The 26,254-nt window shown below is 41.9% G+C and overlaps 1 protein-coding gene across 2 annotated transcripts in view; it reads right to left on the bottom strand.

Moving 5' to 3' along the window:
- Positions 1–26,254, bottom strand: part of UBE2Q2 (ubiquitin conjugating enzyme E2 Q2) — a 758,043-nt gene that overhangs the window by 210,934 nt on the left and 520,855 nt on the right. The gene's annotated exons all lie outside the window — the stretch shown is intronic.

The raw sequence follows: 26,254 nt of genomic DNA, 5'->3' as shown, positions 1-26,254 counted from the left end.
GAGAGAACAGAAGAAGGCGTCGTCGACGAGAAAGAAGTGTCCTGGGTGAAATTTTGTCAGATGTCTGAGGCAAGCTCTTGGTGGACCGTTTGTAAGGTATCGAAGGAACCTCCAAACCCTTGCCTGAGGGGGCAGCCTTAGAAGTAGAAGGCCTGTCAGAACCTTTAGATGGTTGATGCTTCTTAACAACCTTAGCCCCAGGGGATGGCAATACCTCAGACGCAGGCCTCTTCTTAGACGCTGAAGTGGTACCAGAGGCAATACTGTCAACCTCAGAAACAGGATTATCAGAATCCTTAAGCCTTTGTAGCCACAAAAGCAACCGGCCCTCTCTGTCTCTGAGAGTCTTTTGAGGAAAGGTTCTGCAGATCTTACAGTCCTTGACCTGATGATCAGTAAATACATTTCTTGTGGGGGTCCTCTTTAAAAAGCCGGAGCTTACCACAAGAGTCACAGGCTCTAAACAGAGACTTCTTTGAAGACATTCTAGAAGAAATGATCCAAAAGGAAGATAAGTTGAAAGAACTGAGAAGAGCTCAGGGAGACTCCCTTCACACGACGTGCGGTAGAAAATCTGAGAGCCTGAGCCTCTGGAGAGAACATTCTGGTGGGTGTTGGCGCCTGATTGGCTGTAGTTTGGACTATACAAAATGACTAGGATTGTCATAGATGTGGAAGTTTTTCTTACTGTAGCTGGGCTACTTTACTTCCTGGTTTGTTTTTATTGGTATTTACTACATATGTATTGCATATTATTGCTTTTTTATGTACCGTGGGACTCCCACTCCGACGACGGGGAATGATTCAGGAATGTGAATCTATGAAAGACACCCCTAATACTGGAGAATATCAGTGCTACGTGCGCGGCAATAAACGGCAAGTTTCCCAGCAAGTCCTTGATCTTCGCCTCGCGAGCTTAGTGCTCGGGCCTTTACTATGTTCCTCCCTCTGCAGGCCTTTACTTCAACGTGGGTGCCACAGAAGCAACAGAGCCAGCCGTGTACCCTCTCACCGTGATTTCTTCAGCGCCGCCGCCATGCTAGCTTTACTGTCACTGCGGGCCCGCGGCCCGGCCGTAGGCGTATTCCCACAGCCGCCGATCACACTCCGGTCCGGCCTTTAAACTGTGCTCAATCCAGCCGCTTTCCACCCTCGTCCTGGCCGTCAGCGTCAGCAATGATTTCCACATCAGGAAATAGGTATTAGTGTGCCGCTTGGTGTGTAGGGCACGTTTTCAGCACAGCATTCTCAGGATATGTGGGTGTAAGCAGGATAAATGCCGGATTTTGTGCTCGGCCGGCAGAGCCTCTTATCTAAGCGGCCATTGTGCAGCTCGACTTGGCCATGCCGCCCTGCCCGAAACCCCTGTCGAAACCGCAGAAAACAGCTTTTAAATGCACCATGTCCTTGATGCTGCAGTTAGGATTAGGCAGATCGTACAGGGGCCAGATATTTCAAACTGGCGCTGACCAGAAGTCAAAGGCCAGAACTCTATACTCACTAGGTCTATGGTGCTCTCAAGAAGCCTCCAATACTTTCTGAGGATGTAAATGTAAAGTAGAGATCCTCAAGAAATATTAGGACATTCAATCACAATATTACCAATAGGGGACCACCTCTGCTAGCGTTACTGTCTGGAAACACTGCTCTGGAATGAACTTGCTTCAAACCTTCAAGTGTGTGATTTTATTTGTTTGCCAGCATAATTGGTGCATAAATCTCCCCCTTCGGTCCTTGAAAGGGAGACGGGTGCCTTATTAACAGTGATCCCAATGCTTTCACAACGTTGATGTTGGCTTGGATGCATTGGAGGGTCCTGACGACCCCCTTACTGAACAATTGTTTCGTTTGAAAGAACCCTCACAGATCTGAGCCTGCACCTAACAAACTGGTCACTTCAGCCAAACCTGGTACTAGGCAATTTGCAAATAGCATCAACAAGTAAGCTATTTACCTTCAATAAGTAACCTGTTAGTACTTTTGGTGGCACCAGACAGGATCAGAGAATTTTTCTGCAATGCTTCTGCAGTGGTAGGTGGTGTCGTGGGGCTCCACACTGACTCCATCCTGTCTCAGAAGTGACAAAGCTGGGATGCATGTAGGCACCAGCTCTGTACGCTGTCAATTTAATTTTTGCTCCCTTAAATTCAAAGTGCAAAACAAATGCCGGTGAAAGTGTGCTGATCTAACTTGGGATCTTGTTAGATGCCACAAAGAGGCCATTCCACAGAATGGGGACATGGGCTCTGGGAGGGCTCTGTGGAATCTGTGATGAAAGAGAACATCCACCAGATAGTGGTACGGATGGAGTAGGTTTGCAGCTTTAAGAATTTTCTGGATTCACATGCTGAGCATTATACCGGAACACATATTAGCCTCTTGTTTTTGGAGCGTGGGCGTCCTCTGGTACCATTTGGTGCCATGTCCCTTCCCCTTGTAAAATCAGACGTGCGACCCAGAAGCCGCTGTGCTGAAAAACACTAGAGAAATAGCCAAAAATAACCAGCAAAGTGAGTGGACTGTTTAAGTCGATTGGTCACACTGTTAAGACAATACACAGAAGGGGAGAGAGACCACTTGTCGGAAATGAAAAATACTCCCTTTGGATTCTGTCCTGGGAGCCAGGGAAAGTTTGCCCAGAAGGACAACCACAAAGTCTGCAACCTCTGCTTGCCAAGAGACCATGGCACAACCCATTTTCAGCTGCCAGTCGTCTTACAGGAATACTGGAACTCCTGAACACTGAAGATAGGCAGTGCCCACTGCTACTATTTTAGTGAACACCTGAGGACTGGAGGGGAGGCCAAAGCAGAGGATGGAAAATATGAACTGCTGTTACCATCCTATCGGACTGCAGGACAGCTATATAAAACTAGGAATCGTGCAAGCCCAATAACATCATCCAGTTTACTAGGTTCTAAGCCAACATAAGCATTATAAATGCGTCCTTCTGTAGGAAGACATTTAGGGGTTGATGGTCCAGGAGAGACGGAGGACCCCAACATTTTTCTAGAGGAAGCAGTACGTGAATAACAACCCTCTCCTTTCTCGGAATTCATACCCATTTAGAGGCAGCCTTGAAGAGTGAGTGATGGACCTCTTGCAGCTCCTCTGAAATTTGTATGATGCTGAAATACTGAATGCTGTTTACCAACAGTGGCTGTGGATAAATTAAGGTGACTTGGTGAAATTCTAGCATCGGAGGAGTAGTTAGACAATGGTGCCCATCTGGGGTGAGTAGAGCCAGCTGGTGCAGAGTCTGTGGCCTGAGAAGCACTATGTAGTACGCTGCATCAATGGCTGGAAAGGCTGCTGTTGTCTATGGGCTAACTGCCTAGAGTAGCCCTAAAGTTGCGTAACTGATGGGGGAATTGTTCTGCAGGAGTCAAAAGCCAAAAGTAACATGCTGTGGTCCGATCATCTTTAAACCATTTAAGCGTGGAGTCAGGCTTCTCTTAATGAAATGTGACAACCCATCACAGCACATGTCTATCAGCACAGTCTGCATATCCCCAGAAAGTTAATCGGCCTCATCTAGGTTTGTTTGCAGAGCATAGCACTGGTATCAACTACTCTGCTAAAGCAGTCTGATATCTAAGCTTGTGAGGATGACTTATTTCACTGCATCCTGCCCATCGTGGCTCGTCTGAGCCATGGAGGGCCTGATCGTCAAGGACTGCCAGCAAGATCTCACAGGCCACTGGTCAAGGTCCATAAAAGATATGCATAACAACCTAATATACAGGCAGCATTTATGGACAGCAGTGCTAAACTAGCGGACTTGCTTGCCAAAAGCATAAATATATTTGGAATCTCTATCCAGTGGATAGTTAGGAATTCAGTTATCCTACTTGCTGAAGCCTGCTCAATGATATTTCTGAAGTAGACTACTTGGTGAATAATTCTGGATTACCGGCCACAAACATGTGTCATTGGACATGAACAGGCAGGAACAAGATTTCGCGCACGCAGCCATCAAGGCATCAGCTAGGAAGTCACTGAATGGGAGCTGTGGCTCCAATGTCACCGGTACAGGTTGGAGGATACAGAATATTTGTCTTAGTACGAATGGAGAGCAGCAGGAAATGCAGTATCTCAGCAAGCCTCCAAACCGCCACTGTGAATGAGTCACTTTCCTCCGTTGGTGGCCCATGTGGCATCAGTACAATGAATGGGAAAGCAAGCCGCCCCCCTGACCATCCAGTGGTGCTCCATGTTCTGGCACAGAATCAGAGCCAAAAAGACAGTGGAGCCTCTGCTGTTATTAAATCATGGCTTACAATCAGGATGTAGAATAACTGGTTGCACCTTTGGCATCTCATTGCAAGTGATTGGTCCAGCTTTGGCAGGTGTCAGTTCGGGGTTCAGCATGTAGGTTGGCACAGTATTGGCATCAGGGTGACAGGAACTAGCGTGAAAGTCTGTTCCCGGAGTCAGTTCAGTCTTGGTAACTAGTCCAGCAGGGACAGAATGCATCAGCAGAGTCCTGCCAGAGCTAATCCAATCGAAGGTCCCTGGGGTTCCACAGGGCACGAAGGCGCGTAAAAGGATGCCAGAAACAGGCCAAAGATTTGCAGCGTGCCCTCCTTGAAGGCCTCATATTTACTGCATGGTCAACAATGGCCACAGAATTCGGGGCATGTAGGGACCAGAGGGATATTGGTTTTGTGTCCAGTGACCTCGAAGAGCGTGCTTTGAATGTTGACACCCTCGCACATTCTCTATGGAACCAGTGTGGAGGGATGGGGTTGAGTCCTGCTTTGTGTTTGCTCTTTGATTACCCAAAGATTTACAGCGAGAAGGGGAGAAGTTGCTGGAATGGCCAGTAAAGACCGCTACTACTACCTATGCTCTGTGAAGTACAGCTTCGCCTCCCAGTCTCAAATCGCCTTGGAGTTGATTAGAGCCTATTGCTTACATGACCTCAGAGGCTAGGCACACCTAATGCAGGTTTGTGACTGGCATCTGCTTCTCATACTCTCGGCATAGCTTCATAGTTTTGATGCTTTTAATGGTAATAAATCTGACAGACTGTCATGCAGACAGACCTGTTCTGTATATATCCACAATTACAAGCCGTGTAGTGGAGATGAAAAGTGGAATTGGCAGTCAGCCACTGTGCTAAAAGGACATTGCTCCATCGGTTTTCAAACAGCTCCAGAAAAGATCAAGGCAATTAAAGGAGTCCTAAACGCATTCCCAGTTAGTTACTTCAAGTGTAAAACAAAAATTCCAATCTCACTTATTGCAACAACGTAGAGGGGATACATCGGTAGATGTAAAATGTGATCCAAAAATAAGCCATCAATAAGTTTCAGATGGTTTTATACAACTGCCATGATGTCTGAACTTATGACTGATACGTAGACTATGTGGACCATAAGTGGACTCTGGCAGCCACCTTGGGTGTTCCACACGCATTCAACCACATGCTATCACTTGATCAGCATAGCCCTCCTTTCAGTACAGTGGCTGCTTTTTGTGTGTCTGTACCCAGATTCCTGCAGGAATACTGAGTTGCTCTTTCATATTTGTTATATTAGAGCATGCTGGCACTGAGGCTGTATTTGTGAAGAGTTTCCCCAAGCAAGGTTGAACAGAGGTTGAGTCAATGATGTGTTTTCCAGCTTCTACTCTAGAATTAGGAGGAAGGCTGGAACATTTGCCTCAGATTGCATAGTTAGGTTAAACTCAGATGACACTTTGCCCATTAGTGATATATAAGAGATTGTTCCTCAGATGGGGGACCATGCCTGAGGGAAAAGATAGGCATGTTTTAAGCACCCCTCACCTGCATCCTAATGCAGTCAGGCAGTGTACTACCGTTCATACTCATGCCCCTCGTAGCTTTCTTGTAACGGGCTGAAGGACTGAAACTAACAGCAGGTTGGCTCAGCCCTTGCCCAATCTCCAGAGCACCTGGAGCGTTCTTCACACACTTTGAAGATCTTTAATAACCTGAAATAACCCTCTACCACGGCGGGTTCCTCTGGAAGTGTATGCTCTCTTCCTCAGAGGAACATCTCTCCAAGGAGCTCTCTACATCCTTGAGTCTTGCCCTTTATTTTTTCTCTTTTCATCATTCCTTTTCTATGGTCTTCATGTATTTTCTGTGTCTTTCACCCTCTTCCCCTTTTCTTGGCTGGAATTATCAGAATTCCTCTCTTTGGATCTTGGGATCTGAATTTTTTGAAGAGAGAAAAGTTTTTTAGTTTTACACAGGGCCTTTTCCTCAATTTTTTCAGACTCCTGTTCAGATTCATAATAAACTACCCTTGTAGCCTTTTCATTCCTTGTCCGAGGAAACTCAAGTAAATCTTTTTTTACTGTGACATCAAACAAACACATTCGAGGTATGGGTCATCTTCAGAGATGTTTCTCTAACTGTAGTGCCCTTGTGCTTTAACAATGCATCTTTCTTCTTTTTAGGTTCCATGTAGAAAGCTTTATGAAATGGACCGTTGTTAACACTACTTCTAGTGGATTAATATTCTTCCTACAGAGTTCTAATTTTTTTAATCCTTTTGCCAAGTTTAAGATGTGTCTGGAAAACATTCTCCAGCACTGCCAGATGTTGCCAAATGGCTCCTGCTGTTATAAAAGACAAGGGAAAACCCAAAAGGAATTACACTAGGGTCCTTGGGCAGTAGTATATTTCACAGAACAGGGGACCCTAGTTATTTAGGATCATGCAAATGATACATACACTAAATAGTACGTATTGACAGGGATTTATTAGTTTCAGTGCTTTGTACTAGTTCATGTTGTAAACATTTATACACAAGTGGGCACAACCCGTGACCCACAGAAAACAAGACAAAACAGGTGGAAACATGTTATGTAAGAGCGCACAAGGCGGTCTGTACTAGTATTCAGTTTTACAGACTTGGATTCGTTTTAACACACCATTGTAAGTGACGTTTTGTGACTTTATAGAAAACATATGGTGCTCTTTGGTCGACGTTTCGATGCCTTTAGAAAATGTAAGCATCATCATCAGGACAGAAATAACATGTTTGTCTTGAGAAAATTTTTAAAGGAAATCAGCCTATATGACATTTTACCTAACATAAGAGGGAGTGATAGGAAGGAAAATGGGGAGAAAAAAACAAGCAAAATTTGCGTTAAAATTGCTAGGCATGAATTGAGTGCATGTTGTAATTGCCGCGAGAAACTAACACTGTGTAGCACTACTGCGGAAGGAAAAAGTTGGGGTGACTCAACTATAACTGGTGTGAATAATAGTAGGTAGGTGGACCTGGTTTCGTTTAGCATTTGTAATTCGGAAGGCATGCTTATCAAAACGAGAGACAAATTCTATTAAAAGATATTCCAGTGATAAAAATCGTGACTATATTCATTCATGAGGATACTTAAAAACTTTTCAGCGCAGTGAATCAAGTGCAGTGCCATTTGAAAAGAAGATTAAGGATCAGAGGTATACCTGCGTGGGAACCGCGCGTATTTCCAGAATGGGCTGAAGTGTAATGGTCATTATTCGTTGTACACTGAAGCAGTTCTGTTTATGGTGGGTGAGAGAAGGAAGAGTTATGGATGTTCTAGTTGGGAGCTATGCTGTGTACAGCTATAAATTAACGCGGATACTCACTTAGCCGGCCATTCCGAGCGATGGGCGGCACGGCGGGTTAGTAATGTAGATGGCTGTGGGGGAAGAGATGGGGATAATCAGTTGGATGCAAAGTACGGGCAACTACATAAGTAACGGGGAAGCCTGGCAGTACTTACTTCATAATGCGATTTTCAGGGTCGCTAGCACGGCAGCACGTTGCTCTGGCGTAAGGGTTTCTGAGGAATAAAGAACGGGATCATGAGCACGGGGGGGGTCTAATGGCGACAATGGATTGCACGGGGTTAGGGAGATGCAGCATGCAGGTACTTACTCAATGTGGTCTTGCTCGATAGCAGGACGGATGAGGTACTGGCGGTGATCGCTGTTTGTGTGTAGTCGGGGCAGTGTTTTAGGAAGAACCATGGGAATGGAAGAAGGACTTGGATGGATGAAGGGAGTCCTGAAGGGGAGGGAAGAGGGGCGGCCATCTTGGAGTGGGGCTAAGGAGCCCAAGAGTAAAAGAATAGTGACAAGTGAAAAAAGCTTGGAGTGACTTGTATATGCATATATAACAAAAATAGTTAACCAATAGTTAAAATATAATCTAAAGCTTTTGGAGCAAATGTCTTTTTCTGGGGAGGTTCTTTAGTAAAGTCACATTACAACAATGATGTCCAGTCCTCAACCCGGTTAAGGCCTTTTCGTATGCTGTCCGTTCTCAGGATCCAGTGTAGCTCCTCTTTGTTCAGAAGTTGGGAAATGTCTGCTCCCCGAGGCGGGGCTTTTATCTGTGTAATCACAGTCCATGTGAAATCATTCTCTGTGTGACCTTTTTCCATGAAATGTTCAACAAGGGGCGCATTAGCTGTTTGACAACGGATCCTACTTCGGTGTTGTCCCAGCCGGAGTTTAATCTTCTGGCTTGTTTGTCCTACATATATCAACATGCATGGACAAAAAATTGCATAAACTACATTTGAGGAATTGCAATTGGTGAAGAAGTGTCTTTCATATTTAATTGTGCCGAAAGAGAAAGTCTTGCCTTCAATAGTTGAATCACAAGAGACACACTGGCCACATTTAGCATGGCCCATGAGGGCTGGTAAGTTGCACACATCATTGAGAGTAGTTCTGACAATTGATTGTGGTAGTGAAGCACATACTAAGTGATCTTTTATATTCTTTGCTCTTTTGAAGGCAAACAATGGTCGTTCCAAGTTAAGAACACCGGCATTCAGTACTGGCCAGTGCTTTAAAACACTTTTCTTTATGGCATTAGATGCAGGGGAAAATGTGGTCACACAGGTGATTCTGTCATGATTTTTCTTGATTTTTGGTTCTAGTAACGTCTCTCTAGGACAGTACCATGCCCTCTTTAACGAGCGGGGTACCAATTTACGTGGGTAACCCCTTTGTCTGAGTTTGGCACTGAGCGTTTTTGCCTCTGTGAAGTAATCTTGTTTGAAGTAACAGTTTCTACGGATACGTAGAAACTGTGAATAGGGCAAAGAGTCTCTAAGGGCACGGGGGTGGTGGCTCCTGTAGTTAAATAGGGTGCTTCGCTCTGTGGGCTTGCGATGAAGACTTGTCGTTAGTCGACCTTAAATATGCTTTATTTCTATGTCAAGGAAAGGTATAGAGTCCTTGCTGGTGGCCAAAGTGTACTTTAGTCCTCCACTGTTGTTATTCAACCAGTGTAGGAATTGGTTGAGTGAAGCCTCTGAATCAGTCCATAACATAAAAATGTCGTCAATATACCTTTTCCACAGGGCAATGCCACTGTGGAAAGAGTTTGATACATCTAGAATATTTGAGTTTTCCAGGTGATCCATATACAGAATAGCTAGGTTGGGGGGAAAAATAGCCCCCATCGAAGTACCACGGACTTGGCCGTAAAGTTGTCCCTCAAAAAGAAAGACATTTTTGGTCAGGCATATTTTGAGCAGTTGGAGGATGAAGTTGGATGGGACGTTGTGAGGGCGAGGACGTGTGTCAAGGATCTTCTCAATCACACGTAGAGACTCAAATTGGGGTATGTTAGTATAAAGTGATTCCGCATCCAGAGTGCACATGGTGCTGGATGTGGGATCAAAAGGGTGTTCTTCAATGAGATTAGCGGTACAAAAGGGGGTGGTAATGGACGGAGCATCTGAATCAATCAAACACTCAAACCCAGTCAAAAGATCTGGGTTTAATACATCACCGTTCTTTAGCCCAATCTGCCACCCCAGTTCAGACATGGCTATATGCAAATCAGTCTGACCCTGTGCCTCATGGGAACAGTCCAGCCCGAAATGCCAAGCCATTTCTTCCCTGGACCGGAAACAAGCTTCCGAGGACCGGTTTCTGGCATTCCAGCCTTCTTCAGCCCGGCTTGCTTGAATCCAGTGGCAAAGTGAGCAAGTGAGATTAATCATTGCCATCGTATCCTTGATATAGCATGTGGTGGCAGGGACAAATGGCTTGATGAAATGATCGATGTAAAGTCCCAGAGGCTCCAGAATGGAACCACACCCTGAGACTATTGGACGCCCTGGGGGGTGTTCTGAGTTTTTGTGGACCTTGTGTAGGCAATATATGACCGGGGTTCTGGGAGCCTTAGTGTTAAGAAACTCAAATTCCTTATTAGAAATGAACCCTGAATCTAAACCGTCATTGGTGACTTCCAATATTAGTTTTTGTATTTCAGCAGTGGGGTTGCGCGGCAATTTGCAATAATGCTCATGATTGCAGAGTTGTCATAAGATTTCATTCTTATATTGGTCGATTTCTTGAATTACAATCCTCCCGCCTTTGTCAGCCGGTTTGATGACTAATGTCTGGTTGTTCTTTAGAGTGGACAGGGCATTTTTCTCCTGGATGGTAATATTGTACGGGATAAAGGATTTTTTGTTCTCTAAGGGCCCGATGTAGGTAATTCTTATTTACCACTTTTTAAATACCGAATTTTACCGATTCGGTATTTAAGAAGTGGTAAATATGAAGGGGGGAGATGTAGGTATTTCCAGATGTGTAAATACCGAATCTTTAAGATTCGGTATTTACCGAATCTGGAAATACCGAATCGGTATTTCCTATTGATTCCTATGGGCTGTGAAGCCCATAGGAATCAATGGGCAATACCGATTCTGTAATTACAGAATCGGTAAATACCGATTTGCACAAGGGTGCAGGGGGTGTCACTTTGACACCCTCTGGCACCCCCAAAACAGGCTTGGGTGCCATGTGGCAGGCATACATGCCCTAAGGGCAGGTCTGCCTGTCACATGGCATAGGTGTGCATGCACACATGTGCATGCACACCGGAATCGGTATTTTACCATCAAATTGGATTTGATGGTAAAATACCGATTCTGTAAGGCCTCTGGGACTCTGAAGAGTCCCACCTACATCTCGGTGCCTCAGAATCGGTAAATTTACCGAATTTTTATTTTACCGAATCGGTAAAATTACCGAATCGGTAATTTTACCGATTCGTTAAAAAAAATGCCCCCTACATACCTGTCACCCATATACCGGTCGGTAACGGCCGAAAATACCGATTTTCGGCCGTTACCGACCGACCTACATCTGGCCCTAAGATGGCTAAGTCATTGAGAACTAATTTCTCGAAAGTTAGAATTTCTGGGGGGACCATGCCACCCGTGGGTGAGAATTTTGACGGAGGTTTAAAAGGTGTATTAGCATGTTTCTCTGGACAGTGATTCAAAATGAAGTAACCATGCAACCTTACCTTCCCGAAAAACCTTAAAGGTTCAGTCTGGGCGTCAAAATAGTTGGGGCGTACAGTAGGAACAAATGAAAGTCCCTTGCTTAGCAACAACATTTCACTGCTGGATAGTGTGTGTTTAGTCAGATTGAAAATGGGGAGGAGGGTGTTATTTTCCTCCACGTTTAGGGCATTGTTGGACAGGGTATCAGTGTCACTCACCAACGGTAATGTTGGTGACGGGTGAACCGTTCGCCCGGGGGGTTGGGTGGATTCGGCCATCTCTGCGCTTGTTTCACCTCTGCCTACCCCAGGGGGTTCTGTTTGTCCTCGGCCCCTTGATAAAAAATTCCTATTAGAAGGACCTGGGCTCTCACTTTGGTCAGAGCTTCCTGAAGATTCGGCCGAGCTGTCTGAGAATCCTACAAAGTTTTGTCGTCTAGTAAACCTTCCCCAGGGTCTCTGGTTTTGGGGACCGCTATAAGAGCGAAGACAAACATGTTATTTCTGTCCTGATGATGATGCTTGCATTTTCTAAAGGCATCGAAACGTCGTTGACCAAAGAGCACCATATGTTTTCTATAAAGTCACAAAACGTCACTTACAATGGTGTGTTAAAACGAATCCAAGTTTGTAAAACTGAATACTAGTACAGACCGCCTTGTGCGCTCTTACATAACTTGTTTCCACCTGTTTTGTCTTGTTTTCTGTGGGTCACGGGTTGTGCCCACTTGTGTATAAATGTTTACAATATGAACCAGTACAAAACACTGAAACTAATAAATCCCTGTCCGACTGGACAAAGGACATACGTACTATTTAGTGTATGTCTATCATTTGCATGATCCTAAATAACTAGGGTCCCCTGTTCTGTGAAATATAAATGGCTCCTGCAGCCACTCCACATATGGATATATCACCAGCGCATATTGGGTGTGGAGACCAGACATGGTCCTGGGAATGGACTGCTTCCGGAAGAAGTCTTCTCCTTCCAATGGGGACTTTCCTGTTTCTGTGGGAATATCTCTTAAGATATTGATTCTTGCAAACTACTTACTTTCCTCAGAGAGAGTTCGCTTGGGAGGCTCCCAGCAGCCTTGTACCAGATAACAGTCTCTTGCTCCCTAGTGACCTTCGGACGAAAATAGGTAGTGCAAGAGTCATAGAGGCTCATTAACAAAAATACAATTACATGTGCATATCTGCTCATGTGCAAACCTACTCTTGCAACCAAATGTTTACATTTACATTTTTTCACCATTCATTACAGAAGAGTATAAATTTGCACCCACAAGTATAAATTTGCACCCAAGTCTCCATCGCCTCAGTTCAGGAGATGGAGATAACCAAGATTGAATATACTGGTGTGAAGTTACCCATAGTAACTTTTCATGCACAGGTGGAGATTTCAGGCGGACCTCTGCCTATGGTGAAGAATTGGGATAGTAATTAATGTTATACATTTTCTAAAAAAATATAGAAAATAGTTTCATGTACAATCAAAAAGCAAAATACATTATAATATTTACTCTAGAACTAATAAAATAAAATGTTAAGATCACAAGCACTTCAAATTAAATCTTTATTAAATAATTAGAAAATTAATATCTAGCAATTCATAATTTTTTTTTTAAATAAACCTCAAAACATTATAATTTTCAATGTTTAGTAAATTTAATAAACATTGATGTGCGAATTAATTATAATTTCTGCACTTTTGTATTATAAGTTGTGCTGTCTTGTTTGTATGAATTGCAAGGTGAAAAGATTGTGAATAATAAGTATTTTGAATAATGACGTGATTTGGTTGCAATGCTAATGTGAGTAATTACATTAGGTAAAAAATACATCCCAGCTTTTGCCGCGCGCCTTTTTGCCTACACTATTCTCCCTGTGTCTGGACGTATAAACAGTTTCTTCTATTATTGATCAAGAACATTGGCCAGTCTAATATTGAGCCATCTGAATTCTGCAATTTTGGTGGTGACAGAGGCTTTGATTTTGGTTTCGCAGTGTTCTTTTGCTACTCTTCTTTGCTGTTTGAGCATGATGAGGGTCCAATGCCTTTATTTTGCTTGACGTTACACCCATTTCGGAGTGAGCATGCATCAAGGTTTTGGCTCTGGGCCCAACACACCAATCCCTCAGGAGCAGAGCAATGCCTGAGCAGGCGATCTTTTCAGGGGTCAACATTGACCTGATTGTTACGTCAAAGGGCAAGGCGTTCTCTTGGTTTTTGGTGCACGCTGCTGCTGTTCGGTTTTGACATTTTCTACCTTTGCTTCGGCATCTGAGGCGAGAATGAAATAATTCCCTGGCTGACTGTCCAGACTCCTCCTGCACCTCGATGTACCCGTGGGCTTCCAATGTCATTAATGTCCTCGACACTGAAGATGTCAGGTGTCGACAAGAGACGCTCCTGTTGCATTTTGTAATGAGTCCATCGTCCATCTCCTCAATGTTTTAGTGTCTTTTTAAAGTGAAATTGGAGTCATGCCTCATAATTAGAGTCCTAGTACTCAGGGAAAAAGTACAAGTAACATACACTGTGCTGGTCGGCTCACACATATTTTGTACTAGACGGAGGACAGAAGTTAAAAGGGCGCTTTTCCATACTTGAGTCCCTGTAGCATTCAGCGTTGGTTGCAAGATCTTGGACAACATTTTAAAGGCAAGGACGACCCTGTCAAGTGGCCTAGACTGTTTGTTGCAAGTGCTCTTAGCTCTTGTACTGAGCGGCCTAACTCGAAAAAAACATTAAGGAATATCAGATTCTCTTCTTCAATGCTTTGACTTCGGAGCACCTTCTGAGCCTTGTGGCAGAAGAAAATCTAAGGTGGAGTCATTGTGCTGATCCATTCTGAGATACGGGAGGAGTCTCAGCAGCTCTTGTTCTAAAGACAAACTATGTGCAAACATCTGAGCCAACACTAGATGGAAAGAGTATGCAGGTCATGTTTATCTATTAATGTGTATGTGTGTGTGTATATATATATATATATATATATATATATATATATATATATATATATATATATATATATATATATATATATATATATATATATATATATATATATATATATATATATATATATATATATATATATATATATATATATATATTCACGCTCCAAGGTTGTCCACAAGCGGATCCCCGTCCTCACCTACACATAAATAAAGCTGCTGCTCGCGTGCTACTCACATGGTGGACAACCTTGGAGCGTGAATATATATATATATATATATATATATATATATATATATATATATATATATATATATATATATATATATATATATATATATATATAACACCAGTCCCGGTCACTTTCGAGGATGTCTCATGGACGGTCAGAGTTTGGGCTACCGGGTAACCCTCAAAATCAATCAGTCTTCTCCACTGTTAGCAGAAAAATCCTCAGATTTTTCTAACAGTGGAGGAGAAGGCTTGATTATATATATATATCCAAATTTGCCGCTTTGAAATGCCTTTTGGTAGGCAAAAAGATGAGAAGTGGACCCAGAAGTCTGTGCCAATCAGAATTTCTTTATTTAATCGACCAGCCCGCCATGACGCGTTTCGACCCTCAATCGGGTATTGATCACATGACGCATTGTCATAGAAGGGGAGGCTACTTAAAGTGCATACACAGGAAATGACACCTTGCCCAATCCATCAGAAACAGTAAAAAAGTTACTATATACAGCGTAATGCAATGGAAATGTGCAAAATAAGCTCGAATCAGTGCAGAATTTGTTAAACAATAATAACAATTTTCTTTCTAGCAGCAAACATTTATAGCAGCATAATATATACTGAATGTGCAAAATATGGCCAATATGATGTAAAAATAATATGCATATAGTCACCCATTTAAAATGACGATAAAAACACAAGATTTACAATTAAATATATAAATACATATATAAATATTACAAGCTTTATAATTTTTAACCAAACTTGTTGTGCAAAAAATTCCTCCTTTTGTTATGATGAATTGCGGGATACTATAATATATACATATATATATATATCGGCTTAATTTCTAATAATCATACTGACTGCAATATGGCTGCTATCAAAGTTATTCTGTGAGTCAAATACAGCCCCAGTGGGCATTCATAACTCGTATACAGATCCAGGTCTATTCTGCTGTCAATTTCCAATGTGTAAAAGCACATGTGCAATATACTCTACTATAACTAAGATTATGTAATGGCCCAACATAATTATTCCTATTACCATGATGTTTTAATGCATCAACTAAAACTATAGCCAAAGCTATTTTTTATTTTTTTATTGCGATTTTATATAGTGCGAACATTACCCGAAGGTGTCAGAGCGCTTTACATAAGAACCAGTTGCGATACATAAGGATTTAAGATTACATGAGTTACATAAAAGATACAAACAGAAAAAATTGCAAATGTACAAGTTGTAAAGTCACACAAGGAAGAGATACAAACAGAAAAATTGCAAGTTGTAAAGTCACTCAAGGAAGAGATACAAATGGATAAACTCTAAGAATCACATAGGAATGGTAGTGAGTACACGGGTCTACTACATATACTAGTGGTTAGAGTTATCTCTATATACATATATATACAAATAGATTTGCTCAGGATTACATTTTACCAGCGATTAGGCTTGGACAAATATATATCACATATTTACAGAGTGAAGAGAGAAATAAAAAGAAAAAGGGGTAGAGAGCAGTAGGTGGGGGAGAAGAGTCGGAGGCTGAGATTGGTGAGAGGAGGGAGGAGGACCTGAGGGGGAGAAAGAGAGAAGGCAGTCCAGCAAAAGAGAAATGACTGAAGGTCAGCAGGATGGAATCCAATGGACCAAATTAAAGCAGAAGAATCAACAAGATGGCGGACCCTCTGGCTCCGAATCAAATCCTGCTAATATCCTGTTCCTCCTTGCTTCTTCATAACAGTGCCGATGATCGGAAGGCGTGAGTAAGCTATGGTGTGCCTGGTGGGGAGTCCAGAGGTGTTTTTCCGGCCGAGACTGAGACTTTTCCGGTGCAGCGGTAGGCGAGCGGTCTCCCAAGATGGCGGCCGGGGCGGACTGATCAAAGCTGAGGGCCGGTGCTGCGGGACCTTTGTCTGGCGTGCCGGTGGTGGGTCCGGGTAGGTGCCCATTGCAGTGAGGAGGAGCAGTGCCGGGATCCGACTGGGCCCTCCCCTGTGCTGGTGTAATCGGAGGTTTGTGGCTGCCCTGAGAGATCTGGTGGCTGACACAGCGGCGGCGGGACACTGAAAGAGTGGGAGGCTCGCCTCATTGAAAAGCGATGGAGGATTGAGCCGGGGCACCAGATATTGAGATCTGCGGGTGAAGATAGTGGAGAAGAGGGAGCCATGTGGAGCTTTTATTCGGCGAGTCCGTGGGGGGGTCTGAGCAAGTGTCGGTTGCGGTGAGAGCGATCCAATCGGGCCCTCTGCTGTGATGGTGTACCGTAGATTTGTTCCAGTTCTAGGCCCTGCCCTCGCCGGCTTCAGTCCCACATTGACTTTTGTATATAAAATTCCTATTCATATTCGGTCAGTTAATGGATTCCTACTCAATATGAGCCCATATTGATAAAGAGAACTTCAGTAAATCAGTCAAAAAACAACACAATGATCGTGCTAAGCAGACAGAACCCAAAAAATTCAGAAAGTTTCTTATTCAAAGGTTGCTTAGTTAAAGACAGGTGTAAAAATCTTCGCTAGAATGGAGCCCTACTGGATGTTTGGTATCGAGTTTGATTATATATCGCGTCTCAAGGAGACGGAGCTTAGCTTTCCGATTGCCACCCCGTTTCATAGGACAAACAGTATCAATTACATAATATTGTAACAAGTTGGGATTACTATTATGTGACTGTTCAAAATGCCTAGCCACGGGATAGGTTTGATCCTTTCCAGTAATTGCTCTGATGTGCTGGGGTATCCGTTAGTGGGCTGGCAGTTTTGTACTGCCGATGTACCTGAGCCCACATGGACACTCCAGCACATAAATGGCAAAGTCTGTCCTACAAGTCAATCTTTTATTAATTGCAATAGGTTCTGCATGAAAAGGACTGGTGTATTGGGTTCTATTACTACCAAATTGGCAAGCCTTGCAACTAGGACATTTTCTAAAACCCTTAATCTGTGACATCCATGTTCCTTGAGTAACTACTTCAGGATTGATCTTGACCAAACTATTGCCCATTGATTGAGATTTTCTGAAAGTAAGAGCAGGTTTATTTGATACCAACCCCCAAAACACGGAGCCCCTTGTACCAAATTCCAATTACGAGTAAAGATCCTCCGCAATTCCTGATGTTTTCTATTAAAGGTGAGGATTATTCTAGTTTGGACATTAGATGTATTCGTAACTAGATTCTTACTCTGTGATTTAGGTAACAGTGCCTCGCTCCTGGTTAAGCGTTTGGGCTTATCTATTGCTTCTTCTAGAACACCAAGGGCATAGCCTCTTGCCAAGAAGCGTCTCTTACTGGCCTGTTGGGCAATCTGGCACTCCACGTCCGAGCTGTAAATGCATCTGATACGCAGCATCTTCCCAAACGGGATGCTGCGGATGGTGACTCGACGCGTGTAGTACCATGTTGCCCCCTGTGGACTTTCTGGACAATCGGGTTGCCAAAGTGTTACTCTCCACGTACACCTCTACATCCAGAAAGCAAACTGTCTGTGTACTAACTGTAGATGTAAAATTCAAATTTAGACAGAGTTTTACTTTTCGACAAATTGCCTGGCACTTATCTCTGATCCTCTCCAAATAAAGAATAGATCATCAATGTATCTTGAATAGATCACAACGTGATCCTCCATCATTTTCCTGTGCTCTCCCCTAAGGACCTGCTCCTCCCACAGTCCCGTGTGAAGACAAGAGTAACTGGGGGAGAAGCAGGCCCCCATTGCCACACCTCTCACCTGATGATAAATCTGATTATTGAACAGAAAATAATTCTGTTCAAGGCATTCTTTTAACATGGCCAATAGCATTTTGTTGTGGGGCGCACAATTCATGGGTCTCAGGTTAAGAAAATGCTCTACTGCTCTTGTGCCATCATTGTGTCTTATCAAGGTGTACAGTGACGTCACATCCAATGTCATTAATAACATGTCTGATCACCAATCTATTTCTTCAATTTTTCTAAAAAAATCGGAGGTATCTTAGACAAAAGAATTTAAGCCTTGAACCCATTCCTGCAAGAAATAATCAATATATTTTGCAGTGTTCTCCATGATGCTATTGATGGCTGATATTATCGGTCTGCCCGGTGGATTGGCAGTGCATTTATGAACTTTTGGAATCAAATAGAAGGTGGGGGAACACTGGATTTTCTTTTTTCAAGAATCGATACTCCGCATCACTCAATAATCCTCCACTCTTCCAAGCCAGGAGTTTTGAATAGTGTTCATTCCATGCTGTTTTAACTACATGTATGTTACTTTTCCTGTAACAAGCTTGATCCGATAATTGAATTTCTGCCTCTGACATGTAAAGCTGCCGTGGCCATAGGACCACGTTGCCCCCTCACCACAATGTTAGCATCCGCTCCCAATCTCTTCATCAAATTCTTGTAGCATACGTTGAGTTTACTCGTCACAAAGTGCGATAACGTTTTTTCAAATCTTGTGTCACCAGTTCATGATACACATCTAAATTATCATGCAGCATAATAGGGTTAAAAACCGATTTAGGTTTGAATGTTGTTTGCCAAGCTTTTCCATCTTCAATTTGCATCATACTGTCACAGTAGCTACACAGTCATCTTGTTCAATGCGTAATGCCCATGCATCCTCAAACAAATCGAAATCACCTGCATTGAGGAGAGGAGGACTGTTCATATGTGCCATATTGGAGGCAATCATTTTCTTTTTCTCCTTCGGTTGCATTTGATGAAATTTCGGGAGTTTGAATTTTCTGACAAAGCGGTAAGTTTCTAATGTGACATCTGCATAATTGAAGTTACGTGGAGGACAGTATGAGAATCCCAGTTCTAAAACCTTTATTTCAGCTGCTGTTAACTTCTTGTCTGTTAAGTTAATCACTGAACTGGAGACTACGGTTGTGCCCGATTCCTGTTCTGCAATCGATTCAAACGACCTCAGCCCGCCTTTTTGCCCGTGCTTCTGCTTTCTTTTGCGGCATTTTCTGCTTTGTTGTCACTTAAAATTGAGCCTTTGGTTTTGGCTCCACGGGGTACTCGCGGTCTCAGTGTTTCCCGCCTGTCTCTGCAAAGGCAGTCTACTTCCTCGGCCAAAGAGAGTTTGGTAAACCCCAATTGCTGAGCTCTGGGTCACTTTCAGCAGCTGAGCTTAATTCTGAAGCAGAGGTTGATGCAACCGTTACTTCACTTTGTCTGCGTTGTACTTGATTATTTGTTTGTGTTTTCACTGTATCATAACGTTTGGCATATGTGAATACCTGGCCATTTAAATAATCAATTCGATCTCTTTCAAACTTGAAGGCTTTTCTACGTTTAATCACCTCCTCATCTTTACAGAGACGAATCTGCATGTCACCTCTGATTTTATTCGTGCTTTCGGTCTCCTCCAATTTATCTATTTCCGATTCTAATTCCTCAATTTGGGTCTGTAGCTTGCCCGATCCCTCTCTGCGTATTTAATGAGGATCTTCAAAAGTTTACTTGAAGATTCCAGATTTGACTCCGCCCATTCTAATAGCATGGCCGGGTCTGGATTCTTGTAGCTAGGTGCAAGTGTTATCCTCAATCCTCTAGGCACCCTTCCTACTTCCAAATAGCGGGATAGAGATTTATGTTCCCACCATTTTGATTGTTCAGAACGTTTATACTTTTCCAGTTTTTTTAAAAAGTTCTCTGGTATTCAGACTTCCTGTGTTACTGGGATTATTGACAGCCGTGGACCCCCCCAGCCGGGGAATCGAAGAACATAGAATTGGCTGCTTTCTCTCTGCTACGCAATAAATTGGCAGACATCTAGGGTTATGTTGTGGTCGTTACTTTTACTTGTATTAATTCCGATAAGGACGGTCGTTGGGCAAACGAAAACAATGTCCCGCCCTGACGCCGCGGACACTCCCCACTAGGAATTCTGCCGTATCCTACCTCTGCAGAGTACCCGGCGTTCTCCTCCGGTCAGCCGACACGGGGTCCACCAGTTTCCACAATCCGGGCAGGTGAATGTGCAGCTCCTAAGGGCTTCCGCAGCTTCCTCCCTTCTGGGGTAACCAAATAACAGTTCCGGGTCACCGGAACCAATGACTTCCTGCTGCTGTGCCTAAAGGAGCGGAGGAATTCCACTTTTACCGCTGAAGTCGCTCAGTAAGTTAAACATTTCCAAATTCGCCGCTTTGAAATGCCGTTTGGTAGGCACAAAGACGAGAAGTGGACCCAGAAGTCTGTGCCAATCCGAATTTCTTTATTTAATCGACCAGCCTGTCCGCCATGATGCGTTTCAACCCTCAATCGGGTCTTGATAACATGACGCATTGTCATAGAAGGGGAGGCTACTTAAAGTGCATACACAGGAAATGACGCCTTGCTATATACTATATACAGCGTAGTGCAATGGAAATGTGCAAAATCAGCTCAAATCAGTGCAGAATTTGTTAAACAATAATAACAATTATCTTTCTAGCAGCAAATATTTATAGCAGTATAATATATACCTAATGTGCAAAATATGGCCAATATGATGTAAACATAATATGCATATAGCCACCCATTTAAAATGATGATAAAAACACAAGATTTACAATTAAATTTATAAACAAATATTACAAGCTTTATAATTCTTAACCAAACTTGTTGTGCAATAAATTCCTCCTTCTGTTATGATGAATTGCGGGATAATATAATATATCCGCTTAATTTCTAATAATCATACAGACTACAATATTGCTGCTATCAAAGTTATTCAGTGTGTGTATATGTATATATATATATATATATATATATATATATATATATATATATATATATATATATATATATATATATATATATATATATATATATATATATATATATATATATATATCCCAACAAACAACCTCCTTCCAGGGCACATTACGAGTCTCACACTGGTGGTTACTTACAAATCTCTTTATTTTCCATTCGACAACAAAACTGACAGATGCGTTTTGGCTACACCCCTTTGTCAATGTACATTTAAAAAAAAAATATATATAGAGAGTAATCAAAGCGGCATAAATCAAGATGTGAGACAACTTTTAAAATCGCTAAAAAAAGAAAACGAAGAGTGAAAGCACGAAATGGCAGGAGCACAAGTCCCTTACAAAATATGAGGAAGTCGGACGGACGGTCTAAGGATTCTGCTGGCGGCAAGCTTTGAGGAACCAAACCCTGCCATGTTAAGAGAGTGGGGGAAAGCAACCTGTTGGCCTCTATGAATTTAGTCAGAATTTTGATTAAATATGTATTAATAGATCGCCAAACCCTGCTGGAAGAAATTGGTAAAATCAATGAAGAATTGGATAAAGTGGTCCAAAGTGAGCAAAAAGATTTAATAATCAAAACGCGCAAAGAAATAAGTGAAAGACTGAGTAAACAGGAGGAAAGGATCAAAATCCGTAAAGCTCATAAGTGTGCCCGGGATTAAATGGATTATGAACAAGGGCAAATATATACTTTCTCACGCAAATTCGAACATGCAAAAAAGCACAAATTAAATGGCAGAAACATCGCCAACAAACCATCACAACAGCAAGGCCACAATGAAGTTACATCAGAGACTGAGGGAGATGCAATATGGCTATCAAGCGCGTCAGGCTCTGAATTCAGTAGCAATGAGGGGCTGAATTCCAAATTAGTGCTGGATGTGGTGGAAGAAATAGATTTTTTAGTAGAGAATCGGAGACAAACGCTCCGCCCCAGAACCCGGAACAACACAACAGAAAAAGAAGGAATGCGAGGAGAAGAGCAAGGAGAAAAAAAGCACAAACAGCAAACCGCAGCATAAGAAAAAACAATGGTACAGGAAGAAGCGGTAGAAGACTTAACTATCACAAATCTGTCAGACATTACTCTAACGGCAGCAGAAAAACAGCTACTCTCTTTGTGCCTCAATTTTTGCCCCAAAAGCACATTTAATTATGCCAGCACAAGGGTAGACATTTTTTGCTTCATTGGAAAGCTAAAATTAAAGAAATGTTTCACAATCAAAGCAGGCAGCACTAATTCTAATGAATCCACGGAACATTGCAGAGATGAGAGTATAATTCCAGCAGTTTCAGCTTCGGATGCTAAAATGCTTTTAACTCTTCACGATTTAGGGACAATATCTAGCAGTGCACCACAAACAGATGATGCAAATGAGACAAGTACACAAAACTGCCTACAGAGAATAAACATATCCCAAAAGGGAGCAGGAGAGAATCCTTTTAGACCAAAAAGTACTTTTATTCCTATGATGCCAAAGGACGCCATAGACAGACGAAATTAAATCGGAAAGTAAAAAAGAAACAACATCAGCAAAGGTCTTACAATGAACTACAATATATGAACTTGATGATGAAGCTCAGTGAAATTCAAGAAGTAATAATCAATAAATCCGATAAGGGAGGGAACATTGTTCTGTGGCCGAAAAAAGAATACATCAAGGAAGCTATGAAACAACTCACTAATGATGTATGCTACAAAAGATCCAATGGGACTGAATACAAAAAAGCCAAGAAAGAGTTGAAAAAACTACTGTTCAAGTGTAAGAGAGAAGGTTCCTCTACAGAATTTAACTTCCTACACACAGAGAATCCAGTAATTCCAATTTTGTATTTAATTTCGAAAGTGCATAAGATGATCTCTCCAACACCTGGTAGACCAATCATTTCGGCAATCAACAGTGTGAGTAAACATATCTCCCAATATATAGATTTTTACTTGCAAGATTTTGTAAAGAATCTTTCCAGCTATGTAAAAGATACTAGGTACCTTTTGTATAAGTTGAATGCCGTGAATTGGCAGGATGGCTGGTGTCTCATAACATTAGACATTGAGTCATTATACACCAGCATAAGTCACGAAACAGATCTCAAAGCAATCCAGTATTTTTTTTAGACAAAAGATCATGTCAATACTATGGCCATAACAAAGTGTTATGTGAACTGATTAGTTGGTGTCTGAATAACAACTTTATGTTTGGAAAAGAAATTTGGAGACAAATGAGGGGTGTAGCTATGCGATCCTGTTTCTCCCCCAGCTATGCATGCTTGCATGTTGGCCTGTGGCAGGAACAGGTCCTGAAAACTACTCCAAATATAAATCTTGTACGTCATTGGTCAAGATTTATTGATGATGTTTTTTGTGCGTGGGATGGGGATGAAGACAGTGCACAGGAATTTGTAAGGTCATTAAATAACACATGTAACCTCGTCTTTACATCCAATATAAGTAGAGTGAAAATAGATTTTTGGGATGTACAAGTGTCAGTGACAAACCACACATTAGAAACAACTTTATTCAGGAAAGCCACTGCTAGCAATACTATTTTACATGCAAGCAGTAGCCATCCAAGACACCTCATTGAGAGCATTCCATATGGCGAGTTTTTGAGATTAAAACAGATATGTAGCTCACCAAAAGAATTTGAAAAATGTTCCAAAGAGAAGGTAGTGAGACTTAAAGAATGAGGATACAGCAAAATAGTTCTTTCTAAGGCACTCAACAGAGCACACGAAAGGTCTAGAGAGTCTCTATTATTACCCAGAAACCACACTGAGACAGGTGAGGAGGGCACTCCCCGTCTCATCACGACGTTCAGTAAACAGGAGAGAAAGATCAAATAAATCATCAGGAATAACTGGCCTATTGTTCTCACTGATGGTGTACTGGGAAGTAGACTGCATTAAATATGCCTACCATCACATACAGGAAGGCCAGATCCAATGCGAAGTAAAATGGTGGAAATGAGCTCAGAATTGGGCATAGGCAGCACATGGCTTAAATCAAAAGATGTTTTTTTCAAATGCTCATCTTGCAGAGCGTGCAAGTTTGGCATTAATACAACCCATTACAGCACTCCATTTTCAGACAATAGTGTAGCAATTAAGGGAAACTATTGCTGTAGGACTGAGTATGCTGTGTATGTTCGGGCGTGCACCTGTGGCTTGCGTTGTGGGTAGCACGTCAGAATTTTGCAGCATCTCAGGGTCATCGTGAATAATGATAATGTGTATCCGGTCGCGAGTCATTTCAGAACTGTACATGGTAACGAACTGAGATGCCTCTTTTACTTTGTGATTGATGCTGTGGCCCCCTTCAGAAGGGGTGGAAATCAAGAAAAAGTTTTAAGAAAATTGGAGACACGCTTTATTTTAGAACTTGACAGCAAGAGTCCCAATGGGTTGAACACGACTGAAGACTTGCATAATTTCCTATGAATAGCAGCCATTAGTGCGGTCCACCATGTATGACAGTTCAATCACAACACAATACAGAATCTAGTTGACATATAGTGGATGCAGAGTACTTGCCCCTTTTTAGGAATGTGTACTGGGAGTATATTTAATTAGGTGATTTCATTAAAATTTACTGAGGCTGCTTTTGTATGAGCGGTTTTTCGCTTTTAATACTATTTTACAGTTTGGGGTTTTATAGAAGTATAGGCTTATGGGATTTTATATTTTGTACATATTTAAGAACACAGTTTGTTATAAATGTCGTACTGTAAAGCACTTTCAGCACTTTTATATTAACCGCTTTTTTGCACCTAGAGTCTTCCTGTGAACAGTCTGAAGTAGGAGCATATGCTCGTGAACTAGGGTTGGAGATCAAGGCAAATGGAGAGGAGGAGAAAGAAAAATATTTTTTCCTGTTATGCATTTATGCAGCTTAAAAACTATTCAGATATTACATATTTGATGGAACATAGACAGATTCTTAGGTGGATTCATGAAATACATCCATGACCCTTTTTGCAGAAATTTGCACAGATAGCTAAATATTTGCACAAATGGCTTTATTTATGCACAACTGTTTACATATTTATTGAAAATGTACATATTTATGTATTAGGGTCTTAACATTTTATCCATTAATAAGTTGGGAACTTGAGTCACGACATGTTTTAATATTTGTGAAACATGCAAAAATTATATATTTTTAAGATTATATATATTTATATTTTTATAAATTATTGCATTTGCCACTTTCCAACTTAAAGCATTTACACTGTTTGAAAATATAAAAGTTTACAATCTTTGTAAAATGTTGTGAAAAAAGAGACTATGCATTTCACAAATGAAGTATTTCCTCTATGTCAACTAAGGTGATCATGTGACCCACAGGGGGGTTGGACACCAAGCAATTTAAAAATAATGGCAGACGTTGCATTCTCTGTGTGAGCAAGGGCACTGGGTGCTCCAAACGCGTAACAGAGGAAAAGGTTAAAGAAATAAACATCTACCTGCCTGAGCCGTTGGGTCCGTTTTCTCTCATTTTGCCTGTGTGGAAGTGGTGAGGGTTTGCTTTTCTGAGATATATATATATATATATATATATGTGTATATATATATGATCAAGGATGCTGCCCTGCAGCCGAAATGCGTCATGCTGGCTAAATTGCAAATAAAGATTATGCACTAAAAAACTTCATTGTCTGGAGCACGCTGTTCGAAGGTCTGTACCTGATTTTGGACACGGAGTTCCGAGGTTTCCGGACTGTTGATATATATATATATATATATATATATATATACACATACACATATACACATACACATATACACATACATAATATATAATACTTACCACCTTGCCTGCAGGTAAAGCACCCCCACGTAACACACCGTGACGCAACGGTACTCCCTATATAACTATTCCTGATGTAAACATAAGTGAAGTAACAACTGACATTCATCACAGGAAATCTAGTTTAAGATGAGATTTTTCATGAGAGGACCAACAATAATCAAAACACATTCCGTGCTTTTAAATATACTTTAATGTGCTTTTAGATTCCTCCATTAA

This window comes from Lissotriton helveticus, chromosome 3_2 (genome assembly GCF_964261635.1).
Source record: "Lissotriton helveticus chromosome 3_2, aLisHel1.1, whole genome shotgun sequence".
NCBI lineage: Eukaryota > Metazoa > Chordata > Amphibia > Caudata > Salamandridae > Lissotriton > Lissotriton helveticus.
Note: the sequence above shows the minus strand (reverse complement) of the source record. Positions and strands in the feature narration are given on the sequence as shown.